General features: G+C 43.5%; 1 pseudogene; it reads right to left on the bottom strand.

Moving 5' to 3' along the window:
- Positions 1–2,937: 2,937 nt before the first annotated feature.
- LOC100068018 (mitochondrial calcium uniporter regulator 1 pseudogene) lies at positions 2,938–21,647 on the bottom strand (annotated as a pseudogene).
- Positions 21,648–22,512: the final 865 nt, after the last annotated feature.

Genomic DNA, 22,512 nt, shown 5'->3' with positions numbered 1-22,512 from the left:
CAGCGTTTCCGCCGGCACGTGGTTGCCCGGCAACCGGGGTGCAGCCCGGGACGCGTGAGGAGCTTGGCGGGCTGCGGTCCAGCGGGGTCGGCGGCTAGGCGGTCGGCCTGGGTCCCGCGGGGAACAGGACTGCGCGAGTCGGAGAACCAGGAGAGAGACTCCCGCCCGAGGGCGCTCCAAACCCGACTTTCCGAGAGCGTGCGACACCGAGCGCGCCTCTCACGGCTCTCGGTCCTCTCCTGACCTTGAGGATGCACGTCCCGTTTCAGAGGCGAAGCCACCAAGCCTCTGAGCCTCGCTGTCGTGAAACACCTGCCTCTTGTCTACTTGTCTGGTTCGTGCTAATTTTCAGGAAACGCCTGTAGCTTTAAGTTTCTCGCGTAGCTTATTAGGATTACTCCTAGGCATCTACTTTCGTTGCTTCGTGACTAGGATCCCCTCCCCCTCCCTCCACCACAGTTTTATCTCCCGATTGTTTTATTGCCCGTGTGTAGAAAAGCTTTTGCTTGTTGTTTATACCGCAGTCACCTTGCTGAACTGTTTTCTGAATTTTTACTGTATTTGTTCTTTGTTCCAATACTGTTGGGAAAGTTCGACGCGTTGCCTCTCCTGTGGGGTTTCAGGTTTGACTGCCTGGGCCGGTGCTTCCCCGACCAGGCGGCGGGAGGCGTTCGCGGGGCGGCTGGTTCTGCGCGGCTGCTGTGGGGGGGCCTCCAGCGCGCGAACGTCGAGGGTTTGGGAACTGCTGCTCTGACTTAGATGCTGTTTGACATTAAAGAAGATGTCATTCTTGTCCTACTAGTGTATGTACATGCTCGTTTATACGGAACGTAGGGAAATGCGTGAGGCTTCGCCTGCGACTTGTATTAAAATGATCTTTTTCTCATTTCGCCATGTAACACCCTTTGTGGCATAGGAGCCATCACGGCGGACCCACTGTGGATTCCGGGGATAAATGCAACGTGATTACATTAGGTCATTCGCTTAATGTGCCTTAGCTTCTATTTGGTTTTCCGATTTTATCAGGGTTATTTTTTCCTCCTCTTTATCAGGTTTAGGCATCATAGGTTAGATTCTTTTGCATAATGTGCTGGATAGATAGACATCTTTTGTTCTTTTCTAAAAAACATCTAATATACAACGGAAATCATCTTTAAAATGTAAAACCATCTAGATTCAAAGCCTCTGAGATATTTGTTCCATTTTAATTTGTTTTGATTTCTCTTTCTTCTGAATATATTTTCCTCCATATTGTCGGTTTCATTGAAATTCTCAGGTTTGTGAGTAAACAAAAAGCCAGAGTTTAAAAAAAAATTGTTTACGTTTTCTTTGACCAATGCTAGTTTCACTATTTATTTCTTCTTTTCCTCCTCCTCCGCTTCCTCCTCCTCCTCGTGATAAGCCTGGATTGTCTCCTCACGTGCTCCTGCTCGGGGAGGAAGGCGGTGCCAGAGCGGGTCAGGCAGCGGGGGCGCCGGCGGGTTCCTCCTCTGCCTCCTTCAGGAGGCCCTCTGAGTTCCTCAGCGTCCCGGCTCTGGGTTCCACGCTGCCTCTGCTTGAATGACATTCATCTGTTCGTTCATTTAGCAACTATTTTTAAATTTATTTTTATTGAGATCAAAGAAATAGCTTTATTTTAAAGTAGCTTTTAAAAGTAGTTTTCAAATAAGTCTTATAAGGCCGCCATCAGGCTTGCAACAAAAAGCAATGACCGCCTGCTTCTCTCCCCTGCAGGAACACAACACAGCCTTTCTGCAGTTGCAGATGAAGATTTAGCTCCTTTCTACCCACCCCCATCCTCCCCCCCCCCCCCCCGACATAATTGCATGACAATTTCGGTTGTCAGTAATGTTAGTAATTCTGTGTTTCTGTAGATATCATTTACTGCAGTGAGAAATAGTGTAGCATTATTACACTTCGTTTTCTGTAACATTTAATTTTTCTGGAGCGTATATCTGCCTTTTGTTTTCTTTTTAGCTTGCTTTCTAATTTTCCCCCTAATTGCCCTAAAAGAACATAAAATGACTGAGATGATTTTCTATATTTTCAAACCAATCAGATAACTAGTCAGATCCAGTTTTGTTCGTTTCCCTGGAGACGCTACTCCTTCATAGCCGGTGACTTTCACGTCCTCGTGGGTTTCAGGATCTTCTCTTCCTTTCTGGGCTTTTGCTCTGAGGCTGTGTGAAACCGTCTATTCGCTCAGCGCTGCCGCTTCGTGGGCCCTGTCATTCAAGCCATTGTTTATTCTTAAATTCTGAAACATTTGCATGAAATTGTCTCTCTTTTACTTTTCTTTGTTGCCTATTTCTGGAATTTCTCTTATTTGGGTGTTCATCTCTTGGTCTATCCTCTGTTTCTCAGCTTTTCACGCATATTTCCCGTTTTTTGTCTTTTTGTTACACTTTCTTATAAAATTTTTTTCTTTACCAAATCTTTCTTTCTTTGCCCCCGTTATCTTATTTTTAATTTCTGCTGTTAGATTCTTTAATGTTCAAGGGCTTTTATGCATGGGGTTGAACACCCATAACTTTATTCATTTTGTGAATTTATGAATCTTCTTAAGTATCAATCATTCTTTTGAATATTCACATACTCCCTTAATAACAAATCAAAATAGATTTAAAATAAAAATTTCCTATTTATAAATGACTTGCAAGCTTACTTGACAAAATACTTTTAAAAGTTTGTTCCGCCGCAAGCTCAGCTGGGCTAAGATGACGCGGTATCTTGCTGAGAGACTGAAGAAATGACCCGGAGACTGCAAAGGAGACATATAGGTTTATTGGGTCCTACTTATGGGAGACTGTCCAGTGGCCGGCTGGACGGAAGTGTGCACCCGCCCGCCCCCTAAGAGAAGCTTGCTTAAGCAGGCAGAGGAACAAAGGCTGCATGCTTGCCAAAGGGCTGTCCTTGGTTCGACCAGCGTTCCCAGGATCAGTAGCTCCCATGGAGGGGCTCTGTGTCCCCATAGGACACGATGTTCTTCTCGTGGGATAGGGGAGGGTCCCGGCTGGCCAGGCCCAGATCGTTACAAATCCCGGTAGCTGGATTGCCTGCCCGGAAGGGAGCCAGAAGGACACACGGTTGCAGTGGGCCTGGGGGTTTCTGCTGAGCAAGCAAGGCCCAAACCCTACAAAGTTCAATTAAATTACAAACATATCTTAACCTCTTGAATGCTTTCAACATTTTAAAAAGCAGACAAAAGTCGTTTCATAGGTGATTTTTTGACTTTGACCAAAATCAAGTACAAAAGAGCTAATTCCATGGATTGAATTCTATATCTTCAATGCCGTTTTTTCCTTCATTCTAATTGCTGTACTTTCCTAAGTTTTCCATAGAGTGTGGTAATTTTACAAGACGCTGTCTTCCTCCCTCTCTAGGGGTGCAGTGGTTGCAACACCCTCAGGAGGAATGGCTGCTCCAGGGGCAGCGGTGACGCATGGCCTTTTGGTTACTGTCGAGTGATATTTGGTGGGCTCTGGACCTGATGACTTCTCCCCAAAGGAATTCAAACCTGAGCTGCTGCTCAGCTGATTCAGCTTAAAGATCACTGCTAGATCAGTGAGACATTTTTTCCCGAAGCTTTATTGAGGTGTGATTGAAATCCGGTGCTGTGTAAGTTTAAGATGTTGATTTGATCCACTTGTATGTTGTGAAATGGTTACCAGCATAGCGTTGGCTAACACCTGCATTACCTCACATAATGACCGTTTCTATTTGTGGTTAAAACATTTAAGATCTACTCTCACAGCAACTTTTAAGTATATAATATAGTATTGTTAGCTCTAATCACCATGCTGTGCACTAGATCCACAGAAGGTATTCGTTTTATAACTGGAAATGTGTACACTTTGACCAACGTCTCCCCATTTCCCTCTCCCACAGCCCCTAGTAACCACCATTCTAGCCTCTGTTCCTATGAGTTCGGCTTTTTTAGATTCTACACATGAGTGACATCACACAGTATTTGTCTTTCTCTGTCTGATTTTTTTCATTTAGCATAATACCCTCAGGATCTGTCCATATTGTCTCAAATGGCAGAATTTCCTTCTTTCTCATGATTGAATAACACTCCTTTGTGGACATATATATGCCACTTGCTTACACATTTATTTGTTGATGGGCACTTAGGTTGTTTCCATAGCCTACTTTTTGTGAATAATGCTGCAATGAACATGGCAGTGGAGATCATCTCTTGAGATCTTAATTTCATCTTCTTCACATACTCAAAAGTGGAATAGCTGGATCATATGGTAGTTCTATTTTTAAGTTTTTGAGGAACCTCCATACTGTTTTGCATATTGGCTGCACCAATTTACATTCCCACCAACAGTGTGCACGCTTTCCCTTTTCTCCACATCCTCACCAACACTTGTTATCTCTTGTCTTCTTGATGATAGTCATTCTAACAGGTGTGAGGGGATAGCTCATTGTGGTTTTGATTTGCATCTCCCTGATGACTGTTGACATTGAGCATCTTTTCATGTACCTGTTGGCAATTTGTATGTCTTCTTTGGAAAAATGTCTATTGAGTTCTTCCGCCCATTTTTAAATTGTGTTGTTTGTTTTTTTTTGCTATTGAGTTGTATGCGTTATTTATATATTCTGGATATTAACCCCTTATCAGATACATGATTTATAAGTATTTTCTTTCATTCCACAGGTTCCCTTTTCATTTTGTGGATAGTTTCTTTTGCTGTGCAGCAGCTTTTCAGTTCCTTGCAGGACATTTGGTCCTGTTCAATACGTCCATGGAGACATTTGGTCCCTGATTTGTTAAATAATACAAACATTTAACTTCATTAAAATTGTATTCACATTATTGTTTTTGTAATTCACGATGAATTTTGGGTTTCACATTTATTCTTCTTCTTCCTTGTCATAAAGTTCCGTAGGGTTACTCTTAAGTTGATGGCAATTGCTCTCAAGTATATATCAACCTGATTATTGGCTTTATATTTGTTATATCTGTTAACAATTTTGTTTATATGAATTTGATTTTGTTGGTATCATTGTCAAGTTGGTGGCTATATTTGAATCTGACCGCCAAGAACCAGGGTGATAACTTGGCCATTGCTTTGCTCTTCGTCTTTTAACACTTCACTAAATCTCCAAATTGAAGGATGATGCACTAGCATCAGCTTTTGAAATTTGCTGTGCCAGCCTTCCACTGCATTGTTCGTCCAGTGATCACTGTTCAGTACTGATGTGCGAACATTCCAAGTTTCTGAGGGGAATTTTGGAGCTTCTGGTCTTCTTCTGCCTCTGCCACGCCTTCCACAGACATGCACTCTCTCAGCATAATGCATTAGGTTGTCTAAATTTTCTCCTGCATTCTCCACAATGTACTCAAAAGTTTCATTTACATCTTCCAAAGACGCAAATGGGAGTCCAAAGAACATGGATGCATACTTGCTGGTGTTTCTCTCTGTGGTCGTATACTTAGGTGTTAAACCCAAAGAAGATATTTTTTGCCACAGTGATTGTAAAAAGTGAAACAAGCATCCTTGTACTTGTGCATTTGGTAGGAATAGTCAAATCACGGTCATATTTGCAGTCTCGAAATCCACCATGCACAATGAAGGGTTAATGTCAAGTTTCTTTCCCATGCAAATGTAAGGACTTTCTCATATATATATATCAATGTCTTCTTGTGTTGTCAGTGTTAAATCAATGGCTTAGTATAACCCAATACTACACCGTGCACAGTAAATAACTGCGTGAACTGTGTTGGTGCCATCTTGAAGGTGCCACACTGGATAATGTTGAACTGGTACTTAAATATCGAATATTGTCATAAGTTGTGTAAATAAGAATTCTTTTGTCATCTCGAGCACTGGAATCATGCATAGGAAGTGGGTCTCCAAGTCTGGTCACTTTATACTCCTTTGGAATTCAATTCTATGCAATGAGGTTGGGTTTGGAGGTTGATGTCTGTTTTGAATTCTGTTTACTTGCCGCTTTAATGAGTTTCTTCTGGAAGCATTAAGAGGAACCCTCAATCATGAATATCATGGAGAGTTTTTTAAAGTACCTGTGATGGTGTTGCATTTGGTTCTTCTTCTGCACGTTGTTTTAACCTGTTCAGGGTTTTCTTTACCTCCCCTCAACACCAGCATCGTGCTGATGTTTTCCTGTCCCATCTTGAATGATTGTAACGTTATGCATCCGGCATTGCAGGTGCTCCTTTCTTCACAGCTCCAGTAAAAACTCCTGTCAAAACAAAAACCATTATAATGTAGCATTGGCTTTTCTTTTTGTGAGCATATTATTTTTGCCATATTCCACTGAGAATTTTCAAATAACAATATCATACTGCTAAGCAACAGAAGAAGGTTTTTTTTTTTTTTCTTTTGTAGCCATCTGACCAGTGTCACTGGTTTACTGGTAGGGGAAACCTTACCAATGTCTTATGGATTTGACACCCAGTTTGGCCAGGCTCAGCCAGCAGGTAGGCCCCAGCCAAGGGTGTGATAGTCCACGTTGATTGGCAGCTAAGTGTGGGACTGAAACCTGTCCAAATTGTGGTAGATGTCTCTTGCAGTCTACCATGATCATACCTCCGTAGGACATGATTCAAGGCAAACATCGCCCATTAACCCTGGGCAATGGGATAGCTGAAGAGGGGTTAATTAGATGCTCAGCATCCTCCTCATAGTGGCTGTGACACTCATCCGGTATGTGGTGGGAGACCATATCTGTTCTCACTGTTCCTGGACAAGCAAGATGCTCTGTGAAGTGTTTACATGCACGAGTTTGCTGCCTGTTTTACATTGCGGCTTCACTAAGGTCCTCCTTTCAAACTCCACCCTTATTGAATGACCCAGCCACATCCAACCAAATGCCCAGTGACATACGACACCCAAGCACTGTGAGAGCCCAGCCTCGACTTGTCCTCTGCACCTTTCTCTAACTGTAAAGACTCTTCCTTGGTACTCATTTGAATATAAATCCCACTCTTCTGCAAGATTTGAATCCTGACCCATCTACCTAACCCCGTGGGCCATTACTAGCGAGGCTCCCAAGGCAAGAAGGGTTATTATTGGCAATACAGCCACAACACAATTTTTGGACCAATAAAACATGATAGTATTTTTAATATATTAATCCTATAAACCAAAAGTATAAATAAACGTTATGGGCTATTTGAACCCAGGGACATTTTCTACATGTGGACATTTTTGACAGGAACAAATATCAAGGACCATTTGGCATGGAGCAGATATGCTCATGGTTGTCTTTGTCAGAGAAGGATTTGCCCTGAGCTAACGTGTTGCCAGTCGTCTTCTTTTTTTTTCTCTGTAGCCCCGGTACATGGTTGTATATCCCAGTCGTAAGTCCTTCTAGTTCTTTCATGTGAGCTGCTGCCACAGCATGGCACCTGACAGACAGGTGGTGAGGTTCCACAGCCAGGAAGCGAACCTGGACCATCGAAGTGGTGACAGCACTGAGCTTTAACCACTAGATCATCAGGGCTGGCTCGGATGTTTTTGATAGAACCAAATTCAAGGACCTTTTGGTGTGGAATAAATGTCTACATGGATGTTTTGGATAGGACCAGATGTCTGCTAATCTTTTAGTTTGATGTAGTCCCACTTATTTTTTTCTTTTGTTGCTTGTGCTTTTAGTGTCATATCCAGGAAATTGCTGCCGTGGATGGATTTCTGGGCCCCATCTCCCTGGTCTAACAGGCGAATCCAGCAAGCAAACTGCATAGGCTTTAAGTCAGTACAACAAAATCCACGCTGTTCTGAGAAGCAGCCGTGCAGGCCACTGTCAGCCTGTGTCAGAGTGACCTTGCAGCCCCACACCTCATGGCTGAAGACGCCAGCTGGAGACATCAGCAACAGGAAAAGATAAAGGGTACATAGCTCCTCCATCCCCAGCTGCATTTCTTGGAGATTGAGGGAATAAACAACAACCCTGGTCCTTGCCTCCCTCCACACATGGGTGACATCAGCATCTCTGAACTTGTCTGATGTGTAAGCAAGAAATTCTTGTTTATGTTACCTTCAGTGTATAATCTAGAGAAAAACTAGTTCTATCCCTTTTTTGACATACATGAAATCTAGTTGCTGTTTTCCCCCTTCCCTGCACATACCGTGTCATGTGAAAGAGATAGGAGCTGCGCTTAAACTCGCACCTCAGAGCAGTTCCGTCAGAGCACTCTGTTGGACTGTTTGCTGGGGCTCGAGCTCCTCACGCTGATCTCTGAGTAAACTCCTTCACTGATGTCACCTAGACTCTATCTCAGTCGACACTGCCAGGACCAAAGTCAAGGAACTTCTTTAGTGGGTTTTCTTCTAGGAGTTTTATGGTTATCAGGTCTTAAGTTTAAATCCTTAGTTCATTTTGAGTTAATTTTTGTGAGTGGTATGAGATAGGAGTCCAAATTTATTTTTCTGCATGTGGTATCCAGTTTTCCAGCACCACTTGTTCAAGAGACTGTCCTGTCTCCATTGAGTATTCTTGGTTTCCTTGTCAAATATCAGTTGACCAGAAATGTAGGAGTTTATTTCTGGGCTCTCTATTCTGTTCCATTGGCCCATGTATCTATTTTTATGCCAGTACTGTACCGTTCTAATTATTATAACTTTGTAGTATAGTTTGAAATCAGAAAGTGTGATGCTTCCAGCCTTGTTCTTCTTTCTTATGAAATAGCTTTGGCTATTTGGAGTCTTTTGTGGTTCTATATAAATTTTAGGTTTCTTTTTTCTATTCCCATGAAAAATGTCATTGGGATTTTGATAGGAATTGCATTGAATCTGTAGATTGCTTTAGGTAATATGGATATTTTAACTATGATAATTCTGCCAATCTATGAGCATGGAATATTTTTCCACCTTCTTTGATTTCTTTCAACAATGTTTTATAGTTTTCAGTGTACACATCTTTCATCTCCTTGGTTAAACGTATTCCTAGGTATGTTTTCCTTTATGTTGCAATTGTAAATCAGATTATATTCTTGATTTCTCTTTCTGCTAGTTCATTGTTAGTGTATAGAAATGCAAATGATTTTTGTATGTTGATTTCATACCCTGCCACTTTACAGTTTTTGCTTATTATTTCAGATAGGTTTTTGGTGGATTCCTTACGGTTTTCTATATATAAAATCATGTTATCTGCAAATAGTGACAGTTTTACTTCCTCTTTTCCAGTTTGGATTCCTTTTATTTCTTTTTCTTGCCTAATTGCTGTGGCTAAGACTTCCAGTACTGTGTTGAGTAAGAGTGGGGAGAGTGGGCACCCTTGTCTTGTTCCTGTTCTCAGAGGGGTGGCTTTCAGTTTTTCCCCACTGAGTATGATGTTAGCTGTGGGTTTGTCACCACCACTTGTGGGTTTTATGGGCTTTATTATGTTGAAGTATTTTCCTTCTATACCCATTTTATTGAGAGTTTTTATCATAAATGGATGCTGAATCTTGTCAAACGCTTTCTCTGCATCTGTTGAGATAAAGTGTTTTCTATTCATTACATTTGTTCTTTCTTTCTTTTTCTTTTCTTTTCCTTTTCTGCTTTCTCTGTTTTTAACTGAGTATTTTATATGATTCCGTTTTTTCTCCTTTCTTAGCATATCAATTATACTTCTTTAAAAAATTGTTTTAGTGGTTGCCCTGCAGTTTGCAATAAACATTTTCAACTAATCTAGGTCGACTTTGAACTAATACTATTCCACTTCAGAGGCAGTGCAGGTGCCGTGCATGAATAGTCCCAATTCCTCCCTCCTATTTCTTGTAACATTTCTGTTATTCATCTCACTTAGCCAAATACTATAATCCCATAATGCATTATTATTCTCATTACTTTGAACAAACAGTTGTCCACCAGATAAATTAAGAACAAGAAAAATAAAACGTTTTGTTTTACCTTCGTTTGTTCCTTGTCTGATGCTCTTCCTTTCATTTTGTACACCCAAATTTCTGACCTATATCATTTTCCTTTTCTCTGAGGAAATTCTTTTAATATTTCTTATAAGGCAGATCTGCTGGTGACAAATTCCCTCAGTTTTGTTTGCCTGAAAAAGTCTTTGTTTCTCCGTCACTTTTGCAGGATGACCTCACTGGGTGCAGATTCTGGGCCGGCGCGCTTTCCGCTCGACATTTCACGTATTGCGCTCCGCTCTCTCTTTCTGATAAGAAGTCTGAAATGGTTCTTATCCTTGTTTCTCTATATAAAGGTGTCGCCCTGCCTTACTTTTTTCAAAATTTACTCTGACTTTGGTTTTTCCTGTTTGAATATGATATTCCTAGGTGTAGGGTTTCTTTGTAGTTTGTGTTGTTTTTATTTATCCTGCACAGTGTTGTCTGAACTTCCTAGACCTACAGTTTCATATCTGTCATTATTTTGGAAAACTCACAGCCATTATTATTTCAAGTCTTTCTCCTGCTCCTTTCTCACTTTCTCCTCCCTTGGTATTCTCATACTGCGAATGTTACACCTTTTGTAACTGTCCAACAGTTCTTGGATATCTGTTCTGTTTGTTAAATTCTATTTTTCTATTTGCATGTCAGTTTGAGACATTTCTGTTGACTTATCTTCGAGATCACTTATTATTTCCTCTGCTCTGTCCATCTCTGTTACAAGGTTTTTGATTTCTATCATTTCCTTTTGATTCTTTCTTCAAGTTTCTGTCTCTTTGCTTACATTATTCCTCTATTCTTGCATATTGTCTACTTTTTCCATTACAGTCCTTAACATATTAATCATAGTTATTTTAAATTCCCCAACTGATAACTCCAAAATATGTGTCATATCTCATTCTGGTTCTGATGCTCTTTTTGTCTCTTCACACTGTGTTTTTATTGCCTTTACTATGCCTTATAACTTTTATTTTTGAGGAAGATTAGCCCTGAGCTATCATCTGCTGCCAATCTTTCTCTTTTTGCTGAGGAAGATTGGCCGTGAGCTAACATCTGTGCCCATCTTCCTCTACTTTATATGTGGGACGCCTGCCACAGTGTGGCTTGAGGAGCAGTGCGTACGTCTGCACCCGGGATCTGAACCTGTGAACCCTGGGCCATCGAAGTGGAGTGTGCTAACTTAACTGCTGTGCCATCGGCCAGCGCCTGCCTTAGAACTTTTTGTTGAAAGCCAGACGTCATGTATCACGTGATAGGAACTAAGGTAATTTGGCCTTAGGGTGAGTTTTTTGCTGGGCTATGTTCAATGTTTGTTGTAGCTGTAAGTGCCAGCGGCTTCAGTTTTCTTATTGTTTTTTCTCCTTGTTGTCTTGGGGTTTCCCTAATAACTCGATCTTAAACAGAGTCTGTCTTGCAGCTCTCTCACTTGGAATCCGATGTTATCCTACTGGAGTCTGTTGATGTGGTGGGGAGGTGTTGAGGGCGGGAAGCATCCTGTAATTTTATAATTAAATCTCAGCCTTTTACTAGGTCTGGGTCCCTGAGCGGTGACCTTTAGAAGCTTTTCTTATCCTTTTTTCCTCCCTCTTACATGAGGCCCGAAGGCTAGAGGAGTTTGCAGTTGTCTAGTTGCCCTTCTCTGAGGTCGGATAAGCTTCTGGTGAAGAAATTTCCCTTAGAGCGGAGGGCTTTGTCCTGGAGAAAGCCCTGGCCATGTTTCAGAATGGTTCTTTTCCCCTCCCCCTGCCAAAACAGGAGGGCATTTTTCTCTCAGCTTCACTGTGAGAACCTGGTGGGGCTCCTGGAGGTAAAACCCATGGATGTCTGAGCCCGCCTCCAAGGACAGGCTCCTGGAGTTTTTAACTCTCCATCTCGTCCACACTGAGCCTCCAGCACTTCATCAGCCTCCAGTTGCGTGTTCCCACTGGAACTGGTTCCCGTGGCTTCTGCTTCATGTAGACTGATCTTGCCTGTGATTCCCAGTATTTGCCTGTTTGTCCAGATTTTGGGGTGGCGGTTTGTCCTGTGACCTCAGTTCTCTGATGAATCTAAGAAAAGTCTTTGAATTTCAGTGTACTCAGCTTTTTTGTTGTGAGGATGGGAGTGACAACTTCCGTGTTAGAGCTGAGCGACTTTACAGGGGAAGTTGAAACTGGAATTCTGGTATATAGATTTCTGATAAGTTTTTTCTAATTCTTTTCTCTATTTGGGAATTCAAAAGAACTAATTGCCATGGATTCTTTTGTAATCCAAGAACTCGGCCTTTAGTTACTGAAACAAAATCCGTAATTTCCTGCAGTGCCTTTGCTCTGTTAGGACAGGCAACATGACAACTCTGATGAGAAATGATGGCCGTGAGTCGATAGATACCCTACGAAAGAATTTTGGATCCATGAAAAAATAGCAGAAGAGAATTGTGTTAGCATAAGCTGACAAAGAAATTTTACTGCTTACTATCAAAATGGTGTGTATAACCTGGAAAGACTGTCATTAAGGCTCTAATGTGTTCGGTTTGGAAATGGCAGACTTACATTCACATTGGGGATCAAGGTGGTGTAAGCAATTCTTTACTTAAAGGCAGGGAGAAGTGTGGTTATCACCTGAATTCCAATCTCCACCCTGCTCCTTCCCTGCCTCCTCTCCTAGAATCACTCTTCTCTTTCTGATGGAAGATTTTGCTCTGGAGTGAGAAACAGGTGCTGGCTAAGCACAGTCATCTTCTGGGAGAGCTCAAAGCTTCGTTCAAGGAGGAGAAGTTATAACACGGATGAAGACCAAGGACAGAGTCTGGCACGAGTGTCCGAGGAGAAAGTTGTCAAGGTTACAAAGACAACACCTTTTCACGGAGGTGCCTTATGTATTCTTTCTTTCTTGGCAAGAGGCTTCCTCTTCCCTTAAAGGCCACACTGGAACCTGACTAGAGCTCAAGGAAAAGAAGGCTCGGTGTAGCTGCTTAGCCCTACACTTGGGCCAGGCCTTAAACTAGATCAGCAAGCAATGGTTTTTATCCCACAAAGCTGCATGCAGCACATGTGAAAATATGTCAGGGAGTTTTGGTTGTCACACTGACCAGGGTGGAGGGTGATATTATCTCTCGCCCAGGAGCCAGAAATGCTAAACGTCTTGTAATACGCGAGATTGCCCTACACAATGAAAAGCATCCATAATGAAGGAAAAAACATGCAGGAAAATGTTGAAGTTCACTAATAATCAGAAGAGTTTAAAGGAAATCCATGAGGTACTGTTTCACTATTTTTTATATAGCAAAATATATTTTAACAACAATGTCCAGCACTTGCAATGGTGCTGTGAAACTTGTGTTCCTGCCTGCATCATGCGTGGCAGTGTTAATTAACACAACCCTTTTGAAAAATCACTTGGTTATATGTACCAATGGTCATAAATATTCATATTCTTTCATGGAATAATTACCCTTCTAGGAATCTATTATAAGGAAGAGAAAGCAAGTCAAACAACAAAATCAGTCTTTGTGGGTGTTAATTGAAGTTTTTTTTGCTGACAAACACTTATTTCTCACAGTTCTAGAGACTGGAAAGTCCAAGATCATGGCAGCAGAAGGTTTGGTATCTGGTGGAGGCCTGCTTCCTCATAGGCGGCTGTCGCTTCCCTGTGTCCTCACCCTACAGAAGGGGTGAGAGACCTCTCTGGGTCCTCTTTTATAAGGGCACTAACCCCATTCACGAGAACTCCACCCTCAAGACTTAATCACCTCCCAAAGGCCCCATGAAGCTTTAATATAGTTCACTAAAAATTGGAAGTTTCAAGTGAATGGCTAATTAGCCATAGTGGAATTTGAATTCCTGTACAGGTATGCACACCTGGAATGAGATGGGTGCGTTCTGGGGATCCAGTGTACAGCAGGGTGACCATAGTTGATGATACTGCGTCGTACACTTGAAAGTTGCTAAGAAAGTGGACCTTAAGGCTTCTCACTACATACACAAAAAATGGTAGCTATGTGAGTGATGGATGTGTTAAGTAACTTGATTGTAGTAACCATCTCACAATGTAAACATATTAAGTAATCATGTTGTACACCCTAGATATATACAGCTTTTTAATTTGTCAATTATAGCTCAATAAAGCTGGAAAGAAAAAAAAGAGAATGAAGCATCAAACATTCACTGTAATCATAATTACAGAGAATTACCCATTTAAAATGTGCTTCATTGACAACTTTTAAATTTATGGCCGTTAACTTTTGGGATATTACTGTATTTTTTTCTTTTTGATATAATTTCAGACACTACCTGCAGCCAGTAGCAGTCGATCCCTGCACCTGAAGCCCCGTGCTCCTGCCACATCGCTTCACCTTTGTGTGTCCTGCAGTTTCCCCATTGGGCTCCTGTCCCCGCTTTTCCCTTCCTTCTGTCATGGAGGCACCAAGGATGGGAGTGACCCACTCTGTAGATCCCACCTGAGCAATTCTCTGCTCCTGAGCACCTCTCAGGTTCCCTGCTGCTGAGCGTGGGGCAGTGAAAGAACATCGGGCTGAAATCCCAAATGTCAGTTCTGAGCACAGCTTGGTGAGTTGGGAGCTGTGTAAAGGAACCTTATGTTTCTGATCCTCAACCACCTCACCATCAAAGCTAAGAATAACCACACCCTGGCTGTGTGCCTTTAAAGAAATTAGTCTTCAATGAATCTTTATCAAGTGATTGACAAGAATGTAAAGAGTGCAGAGAGTAATACAAAAGTGAATCAAGCAAGATCCTGCGCTTAATAATAATAGCAAAGCTTTGTTGAGCGCGTTTGTCTGTGCCAGGTGCTTCTTATCAGTTAACGCACTTACTCCTCATAGCTTGTAGGCAGGTGATACCATCACCGTACTTTACCAATGAGGAAACTGAGGCATGGGGAGGATAATAACGCGCTCATGGCGTCACAGGTGCTAAGTGATAGGTCTGGGATTAGAACCTGGTCATGCAGACATTACATTTCTTCTAGATGCTGTCCCAGCCAGTTCACCTTTCACGTCCTAGACGTCATTCTCTGTATTCGGATTGTCCTCTCCCTCCTATAGACCACTGACAACTTAAAAAAGTTACAAAACTTAATTGCAAGAAGAAACGAGTGATCCGTTACTCATTAGACTTTTCTGTAATTAAACCAGTGACTGGAAATAAGGTTTAGGTCTTTGAGCAGAGGCTGGAGCACTATTCCATGAATTCCTGACTTTACCCCTGTGCCAATCACATTAAAATACTTAAAATTTAGAAGAATGAGAGGATTTATGGATGATTTGTTTATCTTCATAGCCCATTCTCTTAATATACCAATATGAATAGAAGACCACAGCTATCCTTTTGAATTTGGTGAGATTCCTGAAAGCTATTATATTTTTTTAAAAAAGGTGTATTGAGATATAATTCATATACCATAAAATTCACTCAAAGTGTAAAATTCAGTGGCATCTCATATATTCACAGAGCTGTGCAACTATCACCACAATCTAATTTAAAAATATTTTCACCACCCTAGAAAGAAAACCTGTACCAATTAGCAAAAACTCTCATTCCATTTCCCCCCCTGCCAGCCCTACATAGTCGCTAATCTATTTTTTGTTTCTATAAATGTGCCTATTCTGGACATTTCATATAAATGGAATCATACAATATGTGGTCTTTCTTGACTGGCGTCTCTCACTCAGCATAATGTTTTCGATGTTCGTGCGTGTTGCGGAGTGTATCAGCACTTCACTTCTTTTTATTACCAAATAATATTTCATTATATGGATATACCAGATTTTGTTTATCCATTCTTTGTTTTTCCATTTCTTTTTTTGCTTGGTGTCATGTCTAAGAAACCATTCACTAAACCAAGGCCACAAAGATTTACCCCTATGTTTTCTTGTAAGAATTTCATAGCTTTAGCTTTTACATTTAGGTCAGTGATCTATTTTGAGTTAGCCTTCGCCAGTGGCATGAAGTAGGGTCCAGCTTCACTCTTGTGTGTGTGGAGATCAGGTTGTCTGAGAACCATTAGTGGGAAAGGCTGTTCTCTCCCCACTGAATTATCTTGGCCCCAGGTTAACTGGCCCTGACTGCAAGGGTCTGTTTGGAGATGCTCGATGCTGCTTCACTGACCTTTCCTCATGCCAGTGCCACACTGTCTTGATTACTGTAGCTTTGTAGTAAGTTTGAAATCAGGAAGTATGAGTCCTCCAACTTTGTTCTTCTTTAGATTGTTTTTGTTTCTTTAATCTCAACGTTTTCTAGTTCACACATTTTGCATTTCTTTTTTTAGATTTATTCCTAAGTATTTTATTTTTTTGAGACTGCTGTAAATGGAATGTTTTCTTAATTTCACTTTTGAATTGCTTACTGTCATAGAAATACAACTGATTTTTATATACAATCTTGTATCCTGCAACCTCGCTGAACCCATCTATTAGTTCTAAGGATGTTTTAGTGGATTCCTTAGGATTTTCTGTAAACAAGATCGTGCCATCTGCAAACAGAGATATTGTTTTCCTTCTTCCTTTCTAACCCGTATGCCTTTTTTTTCTTCTCCTCTCTTTTCTCTTTTTTCTTCTCTTTGTTTTTCTTTTCTGTCCCTCTCTCCCCTTCTCTCCCTCTCTTTCCTGCTCTCTTAATTTATCTGGCCAGAACCTCGAGTACAGAGTGAAACAGAAGCAGTGAGAGGCAATGTTCGTATCTTGTCTATTCATGTTATTAGCCGAAAACACTCAGTCTTCCACCAGGAAGTATGATGTTGACTTTGCAGATTATTCTTAACTGTTGATTGATGTGCGTCATAATTAATTTCGATACTAATTCTACCGTTTAAGTATATTCTACTTTATCATTTAAAATATTGTTACAATTTAATCTACTTAAATTTATAAAAACTAGATGTTTTATTCCCTTAAATTATGAAAACAACTGGAAAAAGCAAGTAGTGAACGATAAGTGGGAAGGAGATATCCTCACAAGGTCCCCTAGGATGTGGCCACTGTGACGCATCAGGAAAACTGGCCCCAAATTCCCAGAGAAAGAGCCCACATCCTGGAGGAAGGCCCGGGATCCTGGTGTGGCTGCATGTGGGCCTCGGGCTGTCCCCGAGCCTAAACCGAGCTCCGGTGTTTGATACCAGGGAAAGTGTTTCATGAAGTTTCTCCTCATACCTTCCACTGAACTCTTGTCTAATAAGTATTAAACCCTCAAAAGGACTGTAGGGAGGCATACTTTCTGTTTTCGAAGGCCGTTGGTGGAATGAGAAAACGTTGAATATTTTTTGTACCTCTCAATTTCCTTTAAGAACAGGCTCATTGATTCTGGAGTGTCATCTTGAACTTCCACAGTTGCAGGGCTGTGGTTAGACAGAGATAGCTGATAGACTTCTCCATGATGGCTCAGAAGGGCTCATTCTGGCCCTGAACGGTCACCTAAGAGAACTGTACAGTTTTTGGGAGAAAGAAGGACACTAGCCTGAGGCAGACACATTAAGACTGGGAAAAACAACTTGTGTTCTCTTTCCCTAACTCAGCTGGGGAGAAAAGTCTTCAGGAAGGGCTGTGTCAGGATGGCCACATCAGGGCGGAGCTGCCTGGATTTGTGTTTCCATGTGGTGCTGGTCTTGGGGGAGGGAGGCCCCCTATATAGGTCTAGCCTCCAAGGGCAAGACTTTGGCCCATGTGTGAAGTCTGGCCCACCATGTCCTGGGGTTCCCATCTGGGGAGAGCGGGCCACCCTAAAATCTCTTTGACCACGTTACCTGCACATAGGTGTTTGTGCAGTGTAACCTCTGGAGTCACTGCAGAGAACCTGCTGAAACAAACAAGGGTCAGAGAGGCTGCCCCAGCTTTGGGTGGGGTGGGGGACCCAGGGAGCACAGAGCATCCTGCCTGTGGCCCCACGGTCACCAGTGAGGGCAGAAAGGCTAGAGAAAGGAGATTCCCAGGCAACTGTTGAGCGTATGTCTTTTGCTTAGAGCTGGGGACACAGGTGCAGTGCCCCTGGCAGGACTGATCCCCAGAGCCAAGAGTGACTGCCCAGGCCAGACAGAAACACTAAGGGTGGGTGGGAAACAGAGCAGGCCCCGCCCATTCCCCAGAGCAAGGGCCTTGGACGTGTTCTCTACAAAGCCTTATAAGAACCTCTGTCCCTGACACTGCCCTAGTCCCCTGACAGGACCTGACACATGTCACTTGTGTTTCCTCAGCTGCGCCCAAAATTCGGGCAGTGTCCACCAGCCAGTAGGACCATCTCCTGAGAAGGCTCCTCCCTTGGAAGCAGCTGGAGCTTCTTGCAGTCCCTCCTGCTTCCCTGGCTGCGGAACCCAGGGTCTGGGGAGGGAAGGAGCTGCCCTCGTGCTCTGTTTCTCCTCTCCCTGTGCCTGTGGGTTCCTCTCACTGAGTGTGGGCGGAGAAGCCCCCTGCTTCCAGCAGCTCAGCTCTGGATTCTCCAGGGATTGGGGCCTGGTGACCCGGGTATTGCCCACCCCCGGCCCCCGGATCAGTTGAAGTGAGCAGCTTCACTCACTGGAAATTGTTTAGACAACACCCCAGCCAGGCGTGTACTCTGTATAAGTGAGTGTGTCTCTCTGGTATTTTTTTAATGGACTTGTTTCCTCCCAGGGCTTGCAGGAGGAGCAGCCAGGAGGACATTAGGTTGCTCTGTACCCTGTATACTGTGAGTCAGTCCTTAAACTTCCTGTGCATGACTCTGAAATGCAAAGCTGAAGGCACAAAGAGCCCAGGCCCTCCTGGTCCCTTCTGGGGCCTTAGGCCAGCAGCTCTTCCGTCCCAGGGAGACCCAGGGAGGGATGCTGGGAGGCAGCTGGGAGTCAAGGAGCTCAGCACTGCAGGGCGCTGAAAATCAGTGCTGCCCATGAGTTCAGCGGCAGAAGCTGAGTGATCTCAGTGACGGTCAGCAAAGCCATGGGCCGGGGGGCCCCCTAACTTCTCCCTTCAGGCCTTTCCCTGGCTGTGGCCTTCCAGTCAGGCTCAGGGCACTGCTGGGGGGAGCCTGGGTTGCCCTCAGCGCATAAGCACAACCCGCAGGCCTGGATCTTCTCTCTCCAGAGTCTGAGTGATGTGCTCAGTGGAGGGTCATGGACGCTGGCCCTGGGATTAGAGCCAACCTCTAAGAGGAGGTCCCCCCCGGTCGCTCTCCTTGGTCCTGAATTCTCTGGGGCAGGCACAGGTCCACCGAGGGCATTGAGCTCTGAGTCTTGAGCACTCGGAGTTTCTTTTAGCCAGTCTTGTCTGTTTTTCTATTGCGTGGAGTCTTGTAGTTACAAAAAATCATCCTGCGGCTAAGAACATGACAGGGAGATGGCTGGAATGTTGTATTTTCACCAGGCTTATTAAAAATGTAAAAATAGAGCCAGCCCTTAAGGCCTAGTGGTTAAAGTTTAGTGCTCACTGCTTTGGCGGCCCGGGTTCATTTCCTGGCTGTGGAGCCACACCACCTGTCAGTGGCCATGCAGTGGCAGTGGCTCACATAGAAGAACTAGAAGGACCTACAACCAGAATACACAACCATGTAGTGGGGCTTTCGGGAGGGGAAAAAAAGAGGAAGACTGGCAACAGATGTTAGCTCAGGGCAAATCTTTCCCTGAAAAAACACCCAAGAAACAAAAACTAAAACAAACACCATCTCTTTAAAAAAAAAAAAAGTAAAGATAAGAGTATTGATTTTCAGTTATTCACATGGAGATGCTGACTAGGGACTGTTGGTGCCTTCTGTTCAAAGGCTGCAGGACCACTCAAGTCTGGCTGTGCTTTCAGAAAATCACAGCTGAGATGCTAACCACCACCCAACCAGAGAGAGGGCAGGGTGAAGCTGCTTGTCCATCGTGTCCTGAGCAGTTTGGATGAGTTTTTGTGAGGGTAGAGACAGGGCTCTGAATTTGAGTGGTTATCATGGAGATAGTGGATGAGGTAGAAATGCAAGAGAAACAGTCTAGGAAGATATCTCTGCCTCTCCTCTAGGACTTCTCTATTTGCATGTCTAAAATTAGCATCTTATTTGCAAATCTGCCCTATAAGCAATATAGCACAATGCCTATGTGCAATGGCTAGTTGCAAATATAATTTTAGATCTTATTCAAGACAATTAGGCTGGCAATAAAATTTTGAATTTTTCAGTATAAAACCCATATTTAAAGTCATGGATTTTTTTTTTCCCTGAGGCAAAAAAAATCTGCTACCAATCTTCCTCTTTTTTATTCCTTTTTGTATGTGAGCCGCTGTCACAGCATGGCTACTGACAGATGAGTGGTGGAGATCCACACCCGAGAACTGAACCCAGGCTGCTGAAGTGGAGTGTGCCAAACTTAACCACTAAGCCACTGAGGCTGGCCCGTGGGGTTTTTAAAGACCACAGAGAGATTATACATATGTTTAAACTCTTTGCAAAATGCAAAGAACAGAGGGCTTAGGATATAGCTCTATAAAACCTTCCCTTTATAGAACTGGAGCATGTGGCCCTGTATAGGGGACTCTGCAGTGAGCAGAGGAGTTGTAAGAAAATCACAAGGGAGTTGTGGTGCATCAGCCAAGGATGGAATGAGTTTTTGGTTTTGCTTTTGACTTTTTAATAATTCAGTAGTTTTTAGTAACTTTTTTTCCTCTTTAAATAGACACTTCTAGGACCAGCCCGGAAGCACAGTGGTTAAGTTTGCACGTTCTGCTTCCACGGCCTGGGGTTCGCCGGTTCAGATCCCGGGTGCAGACACAGCACCGCTTGGCAAGCCATGCCGAGGTAGGCGTCCCACATATAAAGTAGAGGAAGATGGGCACGGATGTTAGCTCAGGGCCAGTCTTCCTCAGCAAAAAGAGGAGGATTGGCAGATGTTAGCTCAGGGTTAATCTTCCTCAAAAAAGTAAAAATAAAAAAAAATAGACACTTCATTATGTGCCCACAGGTGATAAAATGCCAGAGCTACTGTTAGGCAGGTAAATACGGGTCCTGCTGAATATTTAATATTATCACACTTGTGCGCCTGAATCATGCTTTTGAGCCAGCAACCTCAGTGTCTGGGTGAGGGGCTGATCCTGGCCGCCATGCAATGCCACTATTTCTGTCCTCATCTCCAGCAGCTTCCTTTTGTTCAATGAACACAGTTATTCTACTCTGCTCTTTTTCAGGTTGAAGTTTAATTTGGTATCTGTTCAGACTTTGATTACTCCATTCTGTAACTGATGTAGTTCAAGTTTTATGTTCTCATTTTCTTCTCTGAAGGCTGAAAAGTCACTCTTCTCCAAAGTAATCACATCCTTTTTCACATTAGCAGTCTGAGACGTCGTTTGCTGAAGAGCGATCTGCTGCATCCGGTGACATCTTTGTTGCTACCCACGTTGGCCTCCACGACCCTGAGCAAGGCAGACTGATTTCCGCTTGTTGAGTAGTAGGTCCAGGTTCTTTGAGGAAACACACTAAGGCTGGTGTCAGAGAGAGGTTCCTAGTCTCAGAAGAGCTGAAATCTCTTTCTGCGCTCCTGCTGCAGGCACTGGCCAGGCCTGGGCGACGGGGGTGCCCCCTGCCGCGCCGGGAGGAGCGCAGGGCGAGGGGAGGCGGGCAGCGCGACGGGCGGGGGTGGCACGGGGGCTTCGCCGGCGGCCTGCCTTGCGCTCGGCCTCAAACGCGAGGGAGCTGCAGCCCGTCCCCCAGGCGGTCGTGCGAGGCGGGGTCGCAGGTCACGGTTGGCCCAGGCCGAGTGGGTCTCGGGTGAGCGTGGGCGGCGGCGCTGGGCCGCGTTTCCCCACAGGCGCGTGGGCTCCGGGCTTGTTCTTGGCGACTTCAGTGAGCATAACCATCAGCATCAGTCAGTTCTGGAACATGTTCGTATGCCAGTAAGATCCCTCATGCCTGTTCATAGTTAATCCACATTTTTACTCCAACTGTCGAGCAACCACCAGGCTACTTTCTGTCTCTTAATTTGCCTTTTCTGGGGATTGCATATAAATGGAATCAAACAATATATGGCCTTTTATGACTAGTTCATTTCACTTTGTCGACGAAAATAATCCATAACCAATCTATAAATGAAAATTTGGGAGAGTTTATTCTGAGCTAAAATCTGAGGACCATGGCCCAGGGCCTTTCTTCCTGAAGGAAGAAAGGGCACCAAAGAAGTGGGGTGTACAGAGTGGTTATATACCCCCAGAGAGGATGTTCCACATAGGATTGAAATGTCCCTTTTACAATAGTTGCAAGGCTGATCTGTCGGGACAGCAATTGATGAAACAGCAGGTAAGTCTGCTGTTTCGGTAAACACAGCCGGGTGGTTGGTCTGCTGTCTTGAGCTGGGTGGTCACAGGTGAGCACAGCAATCAGTTCCTAGCCTAAGGAAAGATGCTTATCCCTAAGGAAATGCCAATATAGGGGGAAGTTGCACCTTTATCTTAAGGCCATTTGTTTTTGCCATAGGAAATGTTTTAAAGTGGATATACAATGCCTGCTCAATGGCCATGTCAGGCCCTTTTGGAAAAAAAAAGTCAGGCCGAATTAGGTTTATACCAAATGGCTTCCTCATATACTCCAATATATCCTATTGCTTGCCATGTCTATTTGTCAGCTTAGCCCAATGTTTGTGCGGTTTCTCCACGTGGTAGCGGGTGTCAGCGGTTTGTTCCTGTCTCCCTGAGTAGTAGTCCATGTATTGACATTCCACATTCTGTT

The sequence above is a fragment of the Equus caballus genome, chromosome 14, assembly GCF_041296265.1.
Source record: "Equus caballus isolate H_3958 breed thoroughbred chromosome 14, TB-T2T, whole genome shotgun sequence".
In the NCBI taxonomy this organism is placed as follows: Eukaryota; Metazoa; Chordata; class Mammalia; order Perissodactyla; family Equidae; genus Equus; species Equus caballus.
This window is presented reverse-complemented; position numbering and strand designations above follow the sequence as displayed.